Source organism: Crinia signifera, chromosome 5 (genome assembly GCF_055691185.1).
Source record: "Crinia signifera chromosome 5, ASM5569118v1, whole genome shotgun sequence".
Taxonomy (NCBI): domain Eukaryota; kingdom Metazoa; phylum Chordata; class Amphibia; order Anura; family Myobatrachidae; genus Crinia; species Crinia signifera.
The window spans coordinates 94562926-94583553 of NC_139221.1; positions in this window are offsets into that span (position 1 = coordinate 94562926).

Genomic DNA, 20628 nt, shown 5'->3' on the forward strand with positions numbered 1-20628 from the left:
CTTTTTGACTTCGAATAACAATTTTTTTTTTCAAGAACCAAGGTTGTGCTTCAATATAATTTGGATGTCTTCTTCTAATGTATCACTCTTTTAGCTGTTAGACATTATTTTTAAGCATTCAAATCCTGGTTTAGCTATCCTCTATTTAATTTTATAGGAACTGAACAAACTAAGGACAAACATGGTAATTAGTAGCTATACTACTGACATAACCAAGACATTTTTGAGAAATAGTAGAGTTGATTTAACTTCAAAGTAAAAGAGCAGCAGTATTTTCACATATGGTTAAAGAAATGTAAACAAAAACAACCTACGCAAAATACAATTATAACTATACAGTATGCTGCAACAAATATAAATTTGCCAAAGTTCAAGCAATAATAATTTATATAGCTCCTGTCTCCAAATGTGACTTATAGCATGTTATTTATTTTTCAAGACATCTTGAGTGCAGCATTCTAGGTCATTCAAGTCAGTCCCTGTATAATTGGAGTTTAAAGTATACTGTGACTTACATTTCAGTTACAAAACTTGTCCTTCTGGCAAATCTCAGAAGGGCCGTTAACCAGATGGTCTGCTCTGACCAGCTAAAGGCCTGTCTGAGCACCTCTGCCTCCTGGCGTTTTGTTAGGCTGAAATGCTGAGATGGGGTGTGTCATTAGGCCTCACACTCAAGATGCATGACTCTGCTCCATGATGATTTCCATGTTCATTTTTTACACACATAAAAGAATGTTAAGAACGGTTATTGCCCTAAAACCATCCCTGTTTACAAGTATTTGTACTTTCTGGCAGAATAATAGACACCGCATGAGAAACTCATGTAAGCTTCCCCCAGATAGCAGAATTGTGGAATTGTAAGAAATAGTGAATTTCTATCTGAACCACATCTGGCAGAAGCTGCCTATGTATGGTACAACCAATGACGTGACCCTATCACCTCCAAAGACAAAGTCACTCTGTTATGCAAATACTTTAGATGTTCCTTCTACTTGTGCTCCCAAAACCATAAAATCATATGTTCCCTTGCAATGGTAACACATCTACTAATTTCCACATCTGTGAGATGTAAGTATCTAAAGAGGCTTCTATGGTACCATGTAAATAGCATCAAAGTTCTTCCCTTCACAGGGTTCAATGCAAAAGTATGCAGGAGAAAAACATATATATTGTAATATGTTTGATACAAACAGACATAAACAATCCAATGGTCATGTGGTACACAGAATATAATGTATATCACGTAATGTATATAATGCGTAGGGGCGTGGCCTAGCATCATCGAGACTGTGGAGCCCAGGTGAGTGTAACCACTCCGACAGTGGTAAAGGCATACTTGCCTACCTGACCCTCTCCCTGAGGGAGAAAATGCTCTGTTCCTGGACCTCCCTGGTAATGTATGATTGCCAGCACCTGTGGTGAGCTAGTTAATTGATAAAGAAAGATGTTTCACCACAGGTGCTGGCAATCATACATTACCAGGGAAGTCCAAGAACGGAGCATTTTCTCCCTCATGGAGAGGGTCAGGTAGGCAAGTATGGGTAACGGTGCTGCGCACCATTTTTATGCTGTATATTGTGCGATGTTTGTATACCGCCACTTGTGGTATGTGCCCCTAACCCCCCTGGTCATTTTTTATACAATAAAATAATTATTTTAACCTCTGGTAATTGCACTATGGAGCGCCTGTTCTTTCTGTTGTATATGAGTTTTGCCTATTGGATTCAGGACACCTTTGCGGTCAATTACGGAGCAGCCGGTTTTATTTAAACCTAAGTGCATCAAAGACGGAAGCAAGGAACTTTCTTTGTGGATATTTGTTTCTTAGGACATTGTATCCTAAGAGTTTGCTGAACATACATTCAGTTGGGATGATTTGCTCAAACACAAGTGTGGTATTAATTAGAATTAATCATTTGCGCACTGTATTGTTTCCTTTTGCATATATATATTATATATATATATATATATATATATATATATGTTATGGTGTGGGCGGCACTCAAAAAGACTCTCAGCAAGTTGAATAAAAGGCCTTTAATCCACCTGCGTTTCGGGGTAGTATACCCCCGGTTTCAAGGACAGACAAAGAATGCTACAGATAATCACATATAAATACACAAATACGATACCCACCCACACACACCCCTAGTGTGGACATGCCTTCTCTCACCATCACCGCGATACACTGTTAGCGATGGTCAGCTGCTGCCAATCTCTGGCCAGTGTGTGGTATCTGTCAGAACACTGTACGGTCACCAGGGTCCCCAATGTCATCCAACAGAGCTCCCACTTCCGGGTAGTCCGACCAGCTGATACCAACGTCCAATCAGCACTCTGTGATGACGATGCCTAGTATCCAAGCAACCTAAAACATATATAAAACAAAACAAAGATATTACCTGCGTAATACACTTATATAAAAACACGTTTGGGCATATGTTAACTGCATGATAACAATATAAGTCGTATGCTGATCAATCAATGTGGACTTACTGCCGTACCACTGTAGACATTATCACTTGAAATGTCTACCGTATATCAAACACAACATGCATAATGTAATAACAATCTGTTAACTAACTATTACTAGAATCTACCTAGAAGATGCAGACATAATGATAATATAGAATGATGATATAAAACCCTCTGACAGCTTATATCGTGTGCCCGGGTACGAATGTCCGTGCACCAAATAACATAATGACAGGGACCCTAACACATGATGTACAATTTTAGGTACACAGGGTGACCATAACCCCCTGCGCCTATAAGAAGCACTGGAGTCCCAGGTTCTCATTGAGCCACTTAGGGGCTACTGTCCCCCCACCTCTCAAATTGTATGGTCCATGTTCTATAAAGATAGATCTAATACTAGCCACACATTCTATATATCCATCTGCTTTCTTTTTGCAGCAGTATCCTATCTCTGTCCCCCCCCCCCTCTCAAATTGTATGGTACATGATCTATAATGATAGATCTAATACCAGCTACACTGTGGCCCATTTTGACACGTGGGGTGACATTCTATGGGATGAGATAAAAGCGCATTTTTTTTATCTCCGCTCTTCGCACTTTCTGAAATCGCATTTTTTAGTAATAAATCACATATTTAATGGGATGCGCTTTGGAGGCTGAAAAGTGCAATGTAGTGCGATTTGCAGCGAAGTGGTGCGATTTGATGACACATAAAAGTGTGATTTCTTCCGCCGGTCACGTGCGAGTTTTGGATCAGCCGGAGTGCGATTTACAAGACTGTCTCCACATGACTAAGAACCCCCTAACCTCTTGGCCCACCTCAGTCCCCTCCATTATGCATCACACCCCCTATATAAAGGGGCACTGGCGCCATTTCACTCTTTGATAGGAAGTAAGGAGCATGGAGAGTAGCAGTGGCAGTGTGAGCAGAGGAAGAGGTGTTGGTGGCAGTGTGAGGAGTGGCAGAGCGAGCAGTGGCAGAGGGAGCAGTGGCAGCAGCCAGCCAAGAGGAGCCAGTGGGAGAGGCAGCAGAGGACTGCTGAGGTCGTCCTCCATTACAGGGAGTGGCAGCAGTGTGGCAGGCAGCATGGCCACAGCAAGGCCAGCCCCAGACCAGGCCCTGGCAGACCAGCCCCAGCAGGAGGAGGTGGAGGATCCGCTGGCATCCCCATCCTATACCCAGGACCTATTCCATACCCCAGAGCAGCTGCAGGAGGGCCACATGTCAGAGGTGGGAGAAGATGGACGTAAGGAGGAGGAAGACACTGGCATGGAGGAGGAGGGGTACATGGCTGGAGTAGAAATTGAGGAGGAGGAGGTTGAAGCTGGCCGCACAAAAAGTGGCAGAAAGGTGAGATTCTCCTACGAGGAGAATGCTGCGCTTGTCCGGGCTATCATACCCCTGTTTGACCGGTTACTGGGGAAAAGTCACCACAAGACCACTGCACAGCGGAAAAGGGCTATGTGGAAGGACATCACCCAGGCGGTGAACGCTGTAAGTCACCACAAGCGCCTGGTCAGAAACGTCAAGAAGAGGTTCAACGACATAAAGAGACACCTCAAAAGTAAAATGGCCATGGAGTTGGTGGAGGCCACCAAGACTGGCAGAGGAAGCCCCATCACTGTCTGCTACATGTCCTATGAGGTCAAGCTAAAACGAATCATACCCCCTGAGGTCCTGCCACTCCAACTCAGAACGTGGGAATCTGATGTATGTCCGCCACAACTTCTTTAAAGCAAGTAACACTTGAGAAAAATGCTTAGAGAAAGTGCTTGTGATACCCCCAAGGACCATGAGGTCACAGACTGAGTGGAGCCTGTGGCCAAATAGTAGAGGGTACACATTAATTTCTGCAGCCCAGACACTGCATAGTTGCCCGCCCCCCACCCCCTCCCCCCCCCCCCGAAAGGGTCCAAAACATCTCTCACCTGCTCATATACAGTAAGTCCAACAGGTTATTGCGGTTCAGCCTAAACATCCCCACAACCTGTTGATCCGAGAGGGAGTCTAGGTACAGCCGAGCATGATACATACGTGGGGTACGCAGTAGTCGGGGGGCTACCTGGATCTGGTGTGCAGCTTCCTCCCTCCTGCGCAGCTCCTCCAAATGGGCCACATCACAAATCAGCAACTCCAAACCTCTGCAAAATCTCCATGTCTCAATCCCTCACAGGTGTCCTTAATGATGTTGGGGTGTATGTAGGGGTGTTTCTGAGTGAAATTGAGGCCACCTGTGTTGAAATTAACCATTTGTGCACTTCACCAAAGTGAGTTATGGGCCAAATCGCCCAACAGAACCTGGTCTGCAAAAAGTGTGATTATTAGACACCTTAAAAGTGCGATTTCCGAAAAACGCATCCCATTAAATAAGCGATTTGTATACTTTTCTGTACGAAAACATCTGGATGCGATAAAAGTGTGATTTTTTTCAACACTTTCAGTACGCATGAGTTATCACACAGAATATGCGATATCCGCCCCTTAGCGCATCCTATTAAATATGCGATTTCAAGGAAAAATGCGATGTCGCCATTTTTTTTACTAATAATCGCCAAAAAACACAAATGTCAACCCATAGAATGTCACCCAATGTCTCGGGACCGGTTGGTCTGATGTACCATGAGTGAGAGCAGCATGTATACCTGACCTATGCAGGGCTATGCATTCCTTAAAGGTCCGCTGGTTTATATATATATATATATATATATATATATATATTATATATATATATCCTTCAATCCCTGGACTCCTTTCGGATAAATATATTACTTGCTCCAATGCCTCCTTTGAGCTTAGCACAGCTCTTTTGTATCTTCCAAAATTGTGTCACTCTGGAATCTTTGTTCACTAATGTGGAAAAATTGATTTTATTCCAAAAATGGCTTTGAGGTGAACACCACCAGGTCCACAGGTACCTTGTTCCCGAATTTTGTTAGCTCTGAGATATACGGTTTCTCTGCAATGCGACAGACATGCACACACACAACTCTTCAACTCATCTTTATAAGCGTAGTCTGCTGTGAGCATTAGACCAGATAGCATGCATGAAATCAAACATTAATGTGATAGCTATGTTTATGGTAATCATTTTGAGCAATAGTGTTATGACCTGCAGAAAAGTGGACAATCTCCACTGTTTATTAAAAGTAGTTAAATTAGTGAGTGCAGAGCCCCTGAAAATTCTATTTAAACAATGTGGTCACAAGCCACAGGGCACCACAAAACTAGAAAAGGTGGGTACTGATATTTAGTGTATAATACACTATATATATATATATATATATATATATATATATATATATATCTGTAGGAATGGAAGGACAATGGGGGCGCTTCATAGCATAGTATTTTTTTGGGTCGTTTGTGTTAGTTCAGCTGCTCTGGCCAGTTGTGGCTGATTTGACTTAGTTTTGAATTGCTAATTGTCAATTGTTTTACCATGTGGCGTAATGGTGATTTATGTAACAAAAGATCCATTGAATGTAGTAGGATATTCAATGAGGAGAACAATATATTGTCATCTAGTATCAATATGCCTAAAAATACTGATCTCTTGGCTAGCTTAGAGAAATTACATGTAAAAGAAACCAAACTGTGGTGGGATATAAAAAGTTTGAGCAACTACATTGATTGCAAACGGGTCCCAAGGGGCCTACGCCTACAAAAAACACCCACTATTGGAAACATGTGTGAACAATTCTCAAAGGATTGGTTTCATATATTAGACGAATGTTCGTTTGAACTAATGCGTCTATTGGTTTCAGAAAAGAAAAAAATGTTATCTGAAACAGAGAAACAGCTACAAATCACTATTGCTGAGCTTTAAAAAGTTCTAGATAGTGACAAAATTACAACTGCCAAAATTGAGATTGAAAAGAAGGTTTCAATAATTGAAACTAAAGTGATTGATACTAAACAGAAAAAGTTTCTCCGGGATAAACATGACTATGAACATAACATTGTTCGTTCATGGTCCAACAAAGAAAATAAATCCAATGCTAATAATACTGCCTCTGAACATCTTGATCCTGTTACAAATAATAACACACATAAAACTGGTAATAGTTCCAGGAAATACGATAACCGACGACAACAGGATAGGAGAAATTATCATAATGAGAATCGACATGAACATGTCTACAATGGTTATGTTAATACACCTAAAAGGGATAATTGGACTGTTGTACGCCCGAAGTACAGGAAAAAATCATATATTGGTAATCCAAGAAAACAGTGGGATAGACCAGTATTTGAGGAACCTCAAGGTTTTGTACACAATAATAGGTTTGAGCGATTGCGCTCCAATAATGAAAATGTCGACAGATATAGTCAACATCATTTTTTAGACCATGGTCCCCAACAAGCCCCAGCCCAACTAACCCCGATACGTACACCAATAAGATTAAAAAGAAGGTTAGGGGAGGGAGGGGATCTGGAATCACAAGGAAGAGCACCAAAAGTCCGAGCGATGTAATAATAACATCGCAAGATCCGATAGTTGATCTTGAGAATTTGGGGATTTATAATTTGTCTAAAAAAGTTCTTACAACGTATGAAAAATCTTTACTGCAAAAGGGGCTGTCTTTTGCTCCGTCGGCGTTACCCAATAAAGTCGACATACAGGTAGATCTAAATCTTTTTGTGAGAAAGATGACTTTAAAACGGCATTTTTTAAAAAAGGATTCTGAGGAGTATTCACTCACTCCGATTACCATTCCAGAAGCAAACTCTGGTTTGAAATTAAAATCTACATTTTACCCGGTGGAGTCTCGTGGCCCCTACCTCGAAATGTTTGCAGAACTTGCCAGGAAAGATTTTGATAAACTCCCCACCACATATAAAAAATGCTCTAACTTAACATTTAAGGAGAGAGGTGCATTAAAAAATCTTATGGACGATACGTCCATTGTTATTAAGAATGCAGATAAGGGGGGAGGCATTGCTATTTTAGATCGAGATGCATATATAGAGGAGGCACAGAATTTATTGTCAGATGAGGCATCTTATAAAATACTTGGGGGGGATCCCACACAGACATACTTAAAAGAACTTGAGGTTCTACTTAATAGAGGTCTGACAGATAAATCTATTAATCTAGATGAATATAGATACCTACTCAATTTAACACCCAACCTCGCCACATTTTATCATCTCCCCAAATTGCATAAGGATAGAAATCGTCCTCCAGGACGACCGATTGTGGCAGGAATCGGGTCTCTAACTTCCCGACTGTCAGAGTTTGTAGACTCATATATTAAACCATTTGTTCCTTTGCTTAAAACTTATGTCAAAGATTCCACTCACATGCTACAAATACTTCAAAGCGTGGAATGGGATGAAGGTTTATGTTTTGGCACTGTAGACGTGTCATCACTATATACGGCCATCCCCCATGATAAAGGGGTGGAGGTTGTAGAAAAAGTTCTGAAAAATAGCGGTACTTTATCAGAACCAAAAATTAATTTTGTCTGTGATGTATTGATGTTTGTGTTAAAACACAATTATTTTGAATTTCTGGGTACATGGTACCTCCAGACTTGGGGCACGGCGATGGGGACGATTTGTGCCCCAAGTCTGGCCAATCTATATATGGGAGATTGGGAGACTAATCTACTTACTCCAGATGTCATGGTTAACATTGTAATGTTTAAAAGGTATATCGATGATATCGTTATAGTATGGAGGGGTGATGAATTGTCGTTTAATACTTTTGTGTCTGGTCTAAATGTGAATTCCTATAATCTGAAATTTACATCCAATTGTAGTGATAGGCGTATTGAGTTTCTTGACCTGCTTTTAAGTGTGGAAAATTTCCCGGAAAAAAGGTCAATTGAGACCTCAACCTTCTTTAAGAATGTAGATTGTAATAGTTACCTGCAATTTGACAGCTGCCATCTAAAAAATTGGAAGGAAAATATTCCATTTTCCCAATTTGTTCGACTTAGACGCAATTGTTCTGATGTATCTATGTTTGACTCTCAAGCCAATGTGTACACTAAGAGGTTCAGTGAAAGAGGATATCCTAATAATGTTGTACGCAGTGCTAGAGAGAGAGCTAGAGCACTTGAAAGATGTAATCTTCTTGAATATAAACAATCGGACACCGATATAACCAAAAGGAGAAATGGTGATTGTTTATTTATCACTCAATATAATGATAGTGATAGAGAGATCAAACAGGTCCTTCAAAACAACTGGCATATTCTCCAACTCGATCCCATATTGAAGGATTGGCTTCCTGAAAAACCACATGTTGTATTTAAAAAGGCTAGAACACTGAAGAATATGATCTCTAAGAGCCAATTGCAAAGAACCAATGAAAGGGCCCCTTCAGCTACATTTTTAGAACTGAAGGGATGTTTTCCCTGTAACCACTGTAAAGTGTGCAAGCATATCCCTCGTGGCTCTGATCTCCTAAACCCGAAACTCTGTAAGATTAAGAATACCCAGTTTTTAAATTGTAATTCTACATATGTTGTATATGTTCTTTCCTGCACATGTGACATGCACTATGTAGGTAAGACGAAAAGACCCTTTAAAATTAGGGCCTTGGAACACTTACGTAATATAAAGAATGGCGTAACTAACCACAGTGTTCCTAGACATTTTAATGAATTTCATAGCAAGGACCCTACAGGATTATTGATTAGGGCCATTGAACATATACCGCCCCCTAAACGTGGAGGGGATAGAGATAAATTACTCATACGACGAGAAACTTATTGGATACTCACCCTCAATACACTGGTACCGTTTGGAATGAATGAAGGGTACGAAGTTACTCCATTCATTAATCAATAATTTGGTATGGTGATCTTTGATTAATAGATGGAATATAAATTCTATGGATGATAAATATGTTATACATCATGTGTTTTGTATTAGGCTTCTCCTAATTAAATGGTTTTTATGTTTTTTATGGTTCTTACTATAAAAGTGAACTGTTGCAATTTAATAATTTTTTAACTTTTATATGTTGCACACAAATTTGTTTCTGTATATGTACATTCACCATATATTTATTATGTATCAATTGCTTTATATATGTATCATTAGAAATGTTTTTTGAATGTCTTTATTGTTAAGCAGGATTCCATCCTGTTTTTTATGTGCTTCCGTGTATTAGCCTGGGACGCGCTGTCTGTGATGTGATGTCATATGACGCACTACTACCTCATTGGAGGGGTGTGCATACATAGGTAGCTCAGGTAATCACAGAGCCACGCCCTCTGACGAAGTCTCTGACGAAACGCGTTAGGGCGTGGCCTGTGATACCTGTGCTCTGCTGATCCCGGTGTCCCCCGACTGTCGTGTCCTTCCCAGCCTGGTTTGGTTTTTCGGCGGCGCAACCCAGCGTTTTCGGCTCTCCAGATCCCAGTGCCAGTGGATGTCACATCAGGAGCGGTGTGTCCCGGGTATTTATGTTTTCACCTTGTGGTAACCAGCCCACTGCCGTTTTATTATTGGTACGAGCAACAGCTTTTACTTCAATTTGAGTGTTTATCTCAAAATAAAATCACTTTTACATGCACCATAGAGCGCCCCTCTCTCTTTCTGTGTACTTCTAGATTCCTTTCATCCTGACCCTGGATGCTGATTACTTGCCTGAGGGAGCTGCGGTCTTACTTAAAAGGAGACTCTGGTGACTTTTTTAAAGATACCCTTTAAAAGGATATTCTTGTTTGCTGGACACATTTGTGGAACTATTGGATTGCAAGGAGCGCTGCTGACACTAATAATTTCTTCATATATATATATATATATATATCTGTAGGAATGGAAGGACAATGGGGGCGCTTCATAGCATAGTATTTTTTTAATGTATAAAAAACAGACAAGACAGCAACGTTTAAAAAGTCAGAGGATGGTACCCATACCATGAATCTCCTCAGCTGTGGGCTTAGATACCACAAGGTTTTATATCTACCTGTCCTCGGATATCAGCAAGCCTCCTCTCGTGGGATTCCAGTACACAACGCCACGCTTAGAGCCCTCCACAGACTGCAAGCACGCCGGGACTTTCTCCACGCTGGTTTCAGGGAATGCCAGACACCGGGACACGGAGCACGGATGACGTCACACAGGCACGCCCCAAACGCGTTTCGTCATAGAGACTTCGTCATATATATATAGTGAGCAGTGTTCTATGTGAGCGTGTAATTCTCTTCCTGACGACGGGGGGGGGGGGGGGGGTTAGTTCCTGAAACATTGCGGTTAATAAAAGCATTTTTAAAGAAGTCTTAACAGTGCCATGCTTGGACCTACTCATTGCATTGGTGGATCCTACCTGCTTGCTATTTTGATATTGCTAAGGCACATGTGCAATTTAAGGAGTTTGTGAGTGACGATCCATCCGTGTGTATAATTATATTAATATATAATTATATTAATTTTTTAAGTGCAAGTGTTTTTTTTTTTTTTCATATCTAAAATATACAAACATCTACAAAATGCTAAACCATCAATACTAAACTTGAGGAAAACTAGGGAATTATTAGAGAATTAATTACATAAGCTCAATACAATACAATTAAAAGAAAAAAAATAAGCAATGTGTGATTTATTTGAAGTTTGTGAAAATTTACTATCTGTTGTTGCACAGGGTAAATCATTTTTATTGGCCAAAATGTAATGTCTATGCATCAACATTTTCATTGTGGAAAAGATAACCTCCAATGACCTACTTGATGCAAGAAGAAATCTCATTTCATTTAATAAGTGCTTTAACTAATGGATGTGAAGTTTAATATTGCCAGTCAACCATTCATTTAATCATTTTATTACCTTCATTTCATTTTCCAAGGCACTAGGTACAGTATATCTCATTTTTCATGTAGTTCATGCTATAGCAATTCATTGTAAAATATGTTCTGTTGGTGAATTCAATCATATTTGAGAACGGTTTAATCTCTCCTGAGACAGAAACATTGAAAAGGGTTGTAGACATTGGTAACCAACATACATGATATAGCTTATAACTTATTTAACCTTTTGTATAGTACTGTATCACCTGCAAGTTCTATTAGTTCCACAGAACATTTTTCTTGCAGCAATTTACTAATTCGAAGATTGAGAAAACATACAAAACAATCCAAATTTACATACAGTCTGTAAGTATATTACAGCAAAGGAAGTTGACAAGCGCAGATCTGCAAATCAAATCCAAATCTGCAGCTGTTTAGTAAAGGGATACTCAACCATTTTGGACAATTTTAACAATGAAGAACAAAGAGCACTTCTTGGGTATGATCCCAATGTTTTTTATTCGCAATAAAAAGTAGTTTTATACACAAATTTTATACATAATCACCGGCCTGCATTAAAAACATTTAAAACATTTGTTACACACATAGACCAAGCAGCATCAGCCGTGCAGCAGGTAAGCTATATTAAATCTATAGAGCTCATCAATTCAGCAAAGAATGCAGGTGTAAAGGTTGTAGCAAATCTGTGAAAAAGTAGCCATCTGCGACTTACTGTATAGTAATAGCTGTATGCATCCTAGAAGCCAGCTAGCATCAGATGACAGGAACCAGCTTGCAGGTAATACAGGAATCAGGCCACACGGTAAGCAGTAGTGAGGGCTAGCGTGTGCCTGGATTCAACGTCTGTTGCTGCTGGAACTTTAAGTAGTGGCCGGGAGGCCGGATAGCAACTAGTACCTGGAAGTTAATGGGTACCAGATAGCGTCTGAAACCTTCACAGCGATGGAGACTGGAATCAGCTGGATGAAGGAAAGTGAATGGTTCTCTCACAGGGACTGGATAGCTGAATACCTGGTGGTGGCTGGATTCCCAGTTGCAGCTTAGAATCACACTGCAACTGGATAACTAATGGCGTCCTGAACAGGATACATCTGTTTTACAAGTAATGACTGGAATATTTGCAACAGGTAAGGTTTGGAGAGCCAACAGAAGCCAGGTGTCAAAACATTAACAGGAAGCATCTGGTAACAGGCATCTGATAGCAACCTTTCTGAAATGCAATGTCTGGTCTAGAATGTAGAATAATTATCCTTCCTGTCTTGCAAGGATTTGATGGCAAAAAGTAGGGTGATTAGCAATCCAACGTATGGATTCAGATGATCTCAGGCTGGACTGACAAATGGGTGACATGGAACAGGGCACCAAAGTTTACAGGACATTGCACTGGGTTGCTTCTGCTCTTCTTCTTAATTATCCATTGGTTTTATTTTTCTATAAAGTTAAACCAGGACATGAATAAAACTACCATAGTTGCACTTAACTGCATTACATCAGCTGAACATAAATCTACCAAGTAGCTTTATTAAAAGGACAAGATTTTTTTTATGAGGTGATCAAAATTAGAAAAAACTTTCATATATGATTTTTGGGTTGCAAATGATGGGGATGCCATGGCACATAGTAGCTGACACGATAGAACACATTATGCAAAGTTTTTCTTTTAATATACTGTACAGGAACAGAATACTGTAGGTTACCTTAGCAAGATTTATTTGAAGAAAAGATGGTTGGATACCACATAAACAATAAGAAGAACAGTAAAATATATATGCTGCCTCAAAAACGCACTACAAGTCTACTTGTAGTAATGTTTTTGGGTTGCGAATTATAAACAAAAAATTCAACATAGCATCTATCGCAGGCTCATACAGTATAAACAGGAAAAGAAGGACAAAGTGGGCAATAAGTGGGAGGGATGTGCTCTTTGTGAGCTCCAAATGGTGCACTGCATATGCAAACCTACTGTAATAAGTAATCCGTGTAATAGGTCAACAATTTGTAGGTCGAAAGGTTGACACCAAAAGGTAGATATGCAGTAGGTCAACATATACTGTACAAAAGGTCAACATGAACAGGGTCAACACTGACAAAGAGTCGCAAAAAGCAAAAGGTTGATATTACAATGGTCACCGCATAAAAATGTTGACCTTTTTTTTTACTTTTTCATACTTTATGATCCATGTGCACTCCGATTGGGAATAGTAAAGTGTGTTGAGCACATTAGTAGCAGATGGATGCACCTGGCTTGAAGCATGGTGAGCAAAGCAAACAATGCAAACATACATGTACACTAATTGAGGGTCCACGTGTTTAGCTGTCAACAGTGACACCAATAAACTGAAAAACTCATGTTGACCTTTTCACACATTTTGTCTACCTTTTCTCAATATCAACCATCTGCATGTTGACCTTTTCTCAATGTTATCTTTCTGTGTTGACCTGTTGACAGTTAACCTAGATGCTGGCAACCCTATGCTCCACCCCCTTGTAATAAATAATGTATAACTGTTAAACTCCAAATTTCCAAGCTACTGTATGTACTGGGCAAACCGATGAAGTAGCTATTCGATAATATTAGCTGATTGTCTGATCCAAAGAAAAGTTTCAATTAGGTTTCATTCTTTCAAAAATGATACTGTCAACTAGGCTAATTGTGATGCAGCAATACTGTTTGCATGCACATAAAGCTGAAATAAAAAAAAGAAGCTTCCACAATTATTCCCTGACATACAATAGCAATCTAATGTATGCAGAAAAAATAAATCAGTATTTCCAAGTAGGAGGGGAAAGAAGAGGAAGAAACAGCGGTTGTACGGTTGGATGCACACCTTTTCTGGTATAACTTGATATCTTTAATTTTTAATAAACTGATAAAAATGTCCCATGTTGTGTTTCTTTTATTTAGTTGAAACTCAGGGGCATGTAGTTTTTAGACAAGGTGAAATAGGAGGTTAAAAGGGTTTACATATATAGACACATTCATTGTGTGAGGGGAAAAGGTTTGAAAATTTGTTCAACAGTAGTGTATTTAAAATACAGAACCTCTGTTATGCCGAAAAATGTTTACTAAGGGATAGGCACTGGTTTTATTCGCTGTGGTCAGAATCAGTCATATTGCATTTAGTGTACTGCAAATGCGTATATGCATATCTCCTGCTGCACAGGAGATACAATAATACCCTTTTTACACTGCTTTGCCAGAGTCCCGAGCCAGTGTGTGGAAAGGAGACCATGTCCAAGTGCCTGCTGGGTTGCATCATCCTGGCTTTCCCATTTACAATGCACCATGAGCCTGGTTGAACCCATGTTCAACTCTGCTCACTACCTGGGACGAAATGGGGAACCAATGTTGAAGCACTGTGCATGTGCATATGTGCAGGGCTTCTGCGAGGGTGAGTTCGCTGATCTGCACTGTCATGTGCTTTATGCTTTTTAGGGGAGTTGACAGATGGTAGGCTAGCCAAATAGAGGCTTTGTCTAAATTGTGAGTTAGGACTGGACGTGGCAAATATTCATTCATATGGCATTCAAAGAGAATGGGAAATATATCAGATTGATTTTGGTGTTCATGTAATAAATACGATACAGAGAATCAACTTTAATATCTCTAGTTCAATTTTACTTAGCAAAGAAATAGAATTTGAAGATATATAAAAAAATGTCTCTATTTTATCATTTGAAGAACTACCTATGAGCTTATTCAAGTCTACAATGCCACAATGTCCCCCCCCCAAAAAAAAAAATTTTTTTTTTTACAGAATATCAGTAAATCATTATGTCTAAAGGTCATTCTAAACATATTGTAGCCTGCAATGCCATTTTTAAATGTACCGAAAAATAAACCATTACAAGAGGAAATGGCATTTATATCTAGTGGGAAAGTTTTATTTAACACTGTATCATTTAGTACCCATTGTAACTAAGGTTTTAAATGTTTATAAAGTATTAAGGTGTGTACACAATGTATATATCGGCCGTTTGATTGTACAGCCAATATATTGATGCACCATAGGCCAGTGTGTACAATATATTTGTGAATAGCGTTTTTCACAGATATATCACATCGGTATCACAGATATACCAAAGTCGATGCTTGATTTATCTAAAATAAATTATGACTGCCACCGTAGAGCCATGTCAGGAGCCACTGGTGATTAAGAGCTCAGTTGGCATGTTCATTCAACTGTGCCCTAACATTTGTGATCTCAGTCCCGACAGATTGGGTAGTGTGTGTAGATCGCTGCAAAATCTATCTGCAGACATATCTATTAGTGTGTTCACTGTTACTTATGCAAATGCCCACATGGAAGTTGGAGAGCATGCACAGATTGAGTGGGTTAAGAGAAACGTGCAAAAGTACAGATGGAGCCGCTTTCATTAGAGTGGCTCCTGGCGCACCATACTTCATTCGCCGTCCTGCACCTCCCCAACCCCATCCACCAGAATGGGGCGCACGCACAAGAAGCCCTCCCACTCCATTCTCGGCAATGGGACACGCTCACGCATCCCCATTTGCCGACATGCCCCCAGCCAGCATCTGCCATTGCTAGAGATATGTCTCCCTGGCAGGCACACTTAGAGCGGCTGAATCTGTAAAATAATGTTCTACAGTCATCTCTATTTTATTCTTCATATGTTCAGTGTGTTATTACGGGAAACGGTCATCAGTCAGACCAGACTTAGGTCGACAGTCATTAGGTCGACCCCGGAAGGTCGACTGACCCCAAGGTCGACAGGATTAAAGGTCGACATGGCTCAAGGTCGACTTGACTTAAGGTCGACATGGGCCAAGGTCGACATGGTCTTAGGTCGACAGTCATTAGGTCAACATGAGTTTTTCACTGTTTTTTGAGCCGACATGTGCCGACAGGCGGTATTTCATGCCCTACAACAAAACAACAATGGGAAATAGAAAAATGGCGCTGTGAGATACTTGTTGTTTTTTTCCTTTTTGTATTACAGGCTCCTCCTTAGATTGAAAGGAGTTGTTCTCGCGTTGGTGCAGATAACCGGATCAACAAGTGTTCAGTGAAAAAAACATAAACAAAGAATAATTAAAAACTTATATTTGAAATTGTGTGAGTGTCACTTAGTATGAACCAATAATTTGGTAATAGTGTAAAAGATTTCTATGTTCCACAGGCGTACCAAGACTCACGTTGTTTCACGGAGATGTCCCTCTCATAAAGGTATCTTTGGTACGTCCTAGGAGAACTTTTTGTTTTTCAGTAGGAATTTTTCTCCATTATAAAGTATTCAAATTTTTCCCACACGTGCTCAAAAAGAAGAAATAGAAGGTGTCTAAGACTCTGGTGTACTTGAAAAATTTCCTTTTTTTAAATATTGTGGGTAAGTGGGGAGGCTGAACAAAGATGGTAAACTTATGACAGCGTACAGTACCTCACTTACGTGATTAAAATGTAGGAGAACACATGTAAAGGTTTCTTTACTTTTAAAGAAAGAGGGCATACCCCTACTCACAATGTGGTTAGGAGGTTTCAAACCTGTAAAGGTTTCTTTACGTGGGTTTCTCCCTGGTGCAATGGATTGTGTGGCTATGTAGATCCGGTGTACATCAGTTAAGCCAGAAACTTCCCCAGTTCGGGTTCCATAAAACAGAGATTTTTCAAAATATTACTCGATATCATAGATTTTTACAATCACTATTTTAGGCACCAAAATATGGTGGCGTACCTTACTCACCCCTTTTTATGGGGGAAACACGCATGTAGCGGTTTCTTTTCCAATGTGCTTGTTGTTGGTATATGGAAAGGCCAAATAGAGCCAGGAAGCCAATTTTTAAAAGGTATCACCGTATATTTTAATACAAAAATCCTTATACAAGTCCCATACAGTAGATTTTGTGGGCCAAACCACAAAAATCCAAAAGCCAATACAAAAGTTTACAAAAACAAAAATTAAAAATTAGATAAAATCAATACATACATCCAAAAAATTTGTGTGGCTGTTCACTTTCCTCTGGCAGGATCTACACGTTTCGGTCTCTGTGACCTTTATCAAGATATGCCAGAGTGGAGTGAAGAGCCACTATTTATGTGATGAACAGCCAATGGGAGGGAAACAGGAAGTGACATTAGCGTTCCTTCTGTACTGTCCCTCTTAAATTATATTTGAGCATGGATATATACATTATATATCTAAACATACAACTTATTTTAAAATTCCACCAGAAATCTAAAATGTTTATATTTAAAAGTCAGTGGATAGTCCATAAACAAACTTTTTTGTCCATTGCCATGGGAACCCGCCCACACATCCGGTTTAGATAGAGGCATCGTATAGTAGCTGAAATTCATGTAGTCACTAAGGAGGGCTGTGATCAGATAGGTCCTTTCTGTGTATAATCCTCCTTTCTCTGGGAGGAGATGATATAAGATCCGAATAGCCTCTATGATTACCGTGGCTCGGAGTGTTTCCGAAACCCGGAAGCGCCTGTGAAACACAGGCTGCCGCAGGTGCCATCCGTCTATTGGGTGCAGCTGACACGCATGACGCGCGTCTTCCGGTGTAGTTTCAGTAGCTTGGTGGGAACTTAGATGGAACGCACGCCGTGGGCTCAATTGGAACGCACGCCGGTGGGACAGCTAATGCGTAGTAGGCTAGTAAGGGGAACACCTCCCGGATATGGTACTGGGTTTCCACAGCAACCGGACGCTTCTCTAAATTCAAACAAACAAAGGAAAAAATTAGCATGATGTTGTATATCGGCACATATTTATAAGCATAGTCAGTGGCATATATATATAGTCACTCTAGATTTGGTAGCGCCTGCTGGATTATGTGGACAAATAAATCCCACTGTGATCACGAAATCCGCAGCCAGGAGTAATGTGCACAATCAACCAGAAAGTTATGGCAGGAGTAATATGGAAGAAATTAACATGATGTTATATATCAGCGCATATTTATAGGCATTGTCAGTGGCCTGTGGCAAATTACTTTAAATATGGTAGCGCCTACTGGATTATGTGGACAAATAAATCCGACTGCGATCGCGAAATCCGCAGCCAAGAATAATGTGCACAATTAACCAGAAAATTATAATATGGGGACCTAGAGTGCCTATGTCCCCAGTGGACTCAACAGTCCCTATAAGAACCATTTTAGTTCAAAGTCGCTGTTGAGTCCACTGGGCAGCAAGGTTTTACAATTGAATATTAAATTAATTTCTGCCTTAGCAAGGGCTGTGGTACAATCAGGTTGCCTGGTACTTCCCCTTATTGCTCTTAAGCCTCCAAATTCAACAATCTCTTTTATGGAGCATTGATGAGTGGTTTTGAAATGCACGGACAACGCATGTGTCTCAAGGCCTTTTTTTATGTTCCTCAAGTGCTCGCATAGGCGAACTTTCAGAGGCCTTGATGTGCGTCCTATATAATATTTATTGCAGCTGCATTTTATCATATACACAACATTTTTTGAGTTACACGTCATGAAGTCATGGACTTTAATGTTGTACCCATTGATGGTATATTCCTCGGTTTTGCTATTCCCCAAACTCTTAATGCTTTTGCAGCCTTGACAACCCCCGCATCTGTAAAATCCTTTTGATTTTATACCGGGTTTGGGGGTATTAGATGAAAAATTGCTGCTAACCAAATTGGTACGTAAGTTGTGTGCCCGCCGATAAATATGTTTGGGATGATCTGGAATTAATTTCCCCAATATGGGATCCTTTAGTACGATATTCCAGTGTTTATTTAAAACGCGTTCGATTTTTTTGTGTTCGTCCGTAAACGTAGTTACAAATGCGTAGGCAAAATCATTATTTTTCTCCTTTTTAGGCCTATTTGGAGGGGGGACTGTTGTTTCTACTTCTTGGCTCAAATTTACTTGCTCCAGACCGCTTACAATAGTACTCTCTTTATACCCACATGCCAGAAATTTTTCTTTCATTTTTACTGCTTGTGTGTTATATACTGAATCTTCCAGGCAGTTCCTCCTCAACCTCTTAAACTGTCCTGTGGGTACTGAATTAAGCCAGTGGTCATGATGACAACTGGAGTAAGGAATATATGATCCTGAGTCAGTTGGTTTTAAATAATTTTTAAACTTCAGGGTCTCATTTTCAACATATACAGTAATGTCCAAAAAATTAATTTGGACAGGTTGAATATCAAAACAAAGAACAATATTCCTGTCATTGTTGTTTAAATGGGTACTAAAGGAGTTAAGGCTATCTCTATCACCCCTCCACAGGAAAAAAATGTAGTCTATATACCGCATGTAGGAACCAGACTCGCCCCAAACTGTTTGGGAGCCCAGATGGTATCAAGCTCCCATGCGCCCATAAATATGTTCACATAGCTCAGGGCGAATCTGGTGCCCATCGCGGTTCCGGTCTGTTGTAAATAAAATTCCTCATTAAACAAAAAATAATTATTTTGTAAAATAAACTGTATTCCCTCTATAATGAAGTTTTGTAGGGGAACAGGTTTCTCCGACCTTTCTAGGAACCGTCTTACGCTCTCCACACCATCACCATGGTTGATGATGGTGTAGAGAGAGCCGACATCGGCTGTGACCATCAGGTCACCATCTTCCCATTTTATAGTGGATATCCCTTTAAGGAAATCCCCAGTGTCTTTAACCCTTTCCCGACCGGGCGTTTTTTGTTAAATATTTTTTTTTTCCTCCTCGCGTTCAAATAAGCGTAACTTTTTAATTTTCCGGCTATATAGACACATGAGGGCTTTTTTTTTTGCGGGACAAGTTGTACTTTTTAATGGTACCATTTACTATACCGTATAATATTCTGGGGAATCAGGAAATAATTCAATGTGGGGTAAAAAGGAAAAAAAACGCAATTCCACAATTTTGCGCTGGTTACGTTTTTTTTGGAGTTCATAGTTCGTTTAAAATGATGGGTTATCTTTATTCTATGGGTCGTTACGATTCCGGTGATACCAAACTTATATAGTTTTCGTTACGTTTTACCACTAAAAAAAAAATAGAAAATTTTACGTTTTTTTCTAATTTGCGTCGCATCGCCATGTTCTGCGGCTTATAACTTTTTTATTTTTCCACCTACGGACCTGGGTGAGGGCTCATTTTTTGCGGGCTGAAGTGTACTTTTTAAATAATACCATTATGGGATATGTGCAACTTTCTGATCTCTTTTAGTTACATTTTTTTGGGTAGGCGATGCGACCAAAAAACGTAGTTTTGGCGTTGGGAATGTTTTTCCGTTTACGCCTTTAACCGTGTGGGATAACTAATGTTATATTTTAATAGATCGGACTTTTAGGAACGCGGCGATACCAAATATGTTTAATTTTTTTATTTTTTATTTATTTTTATTTGTGAAATGGGGAAAGGGGGGTGATTTGAACTTTTAATATTTGTTTATTTTTTTTTATTTT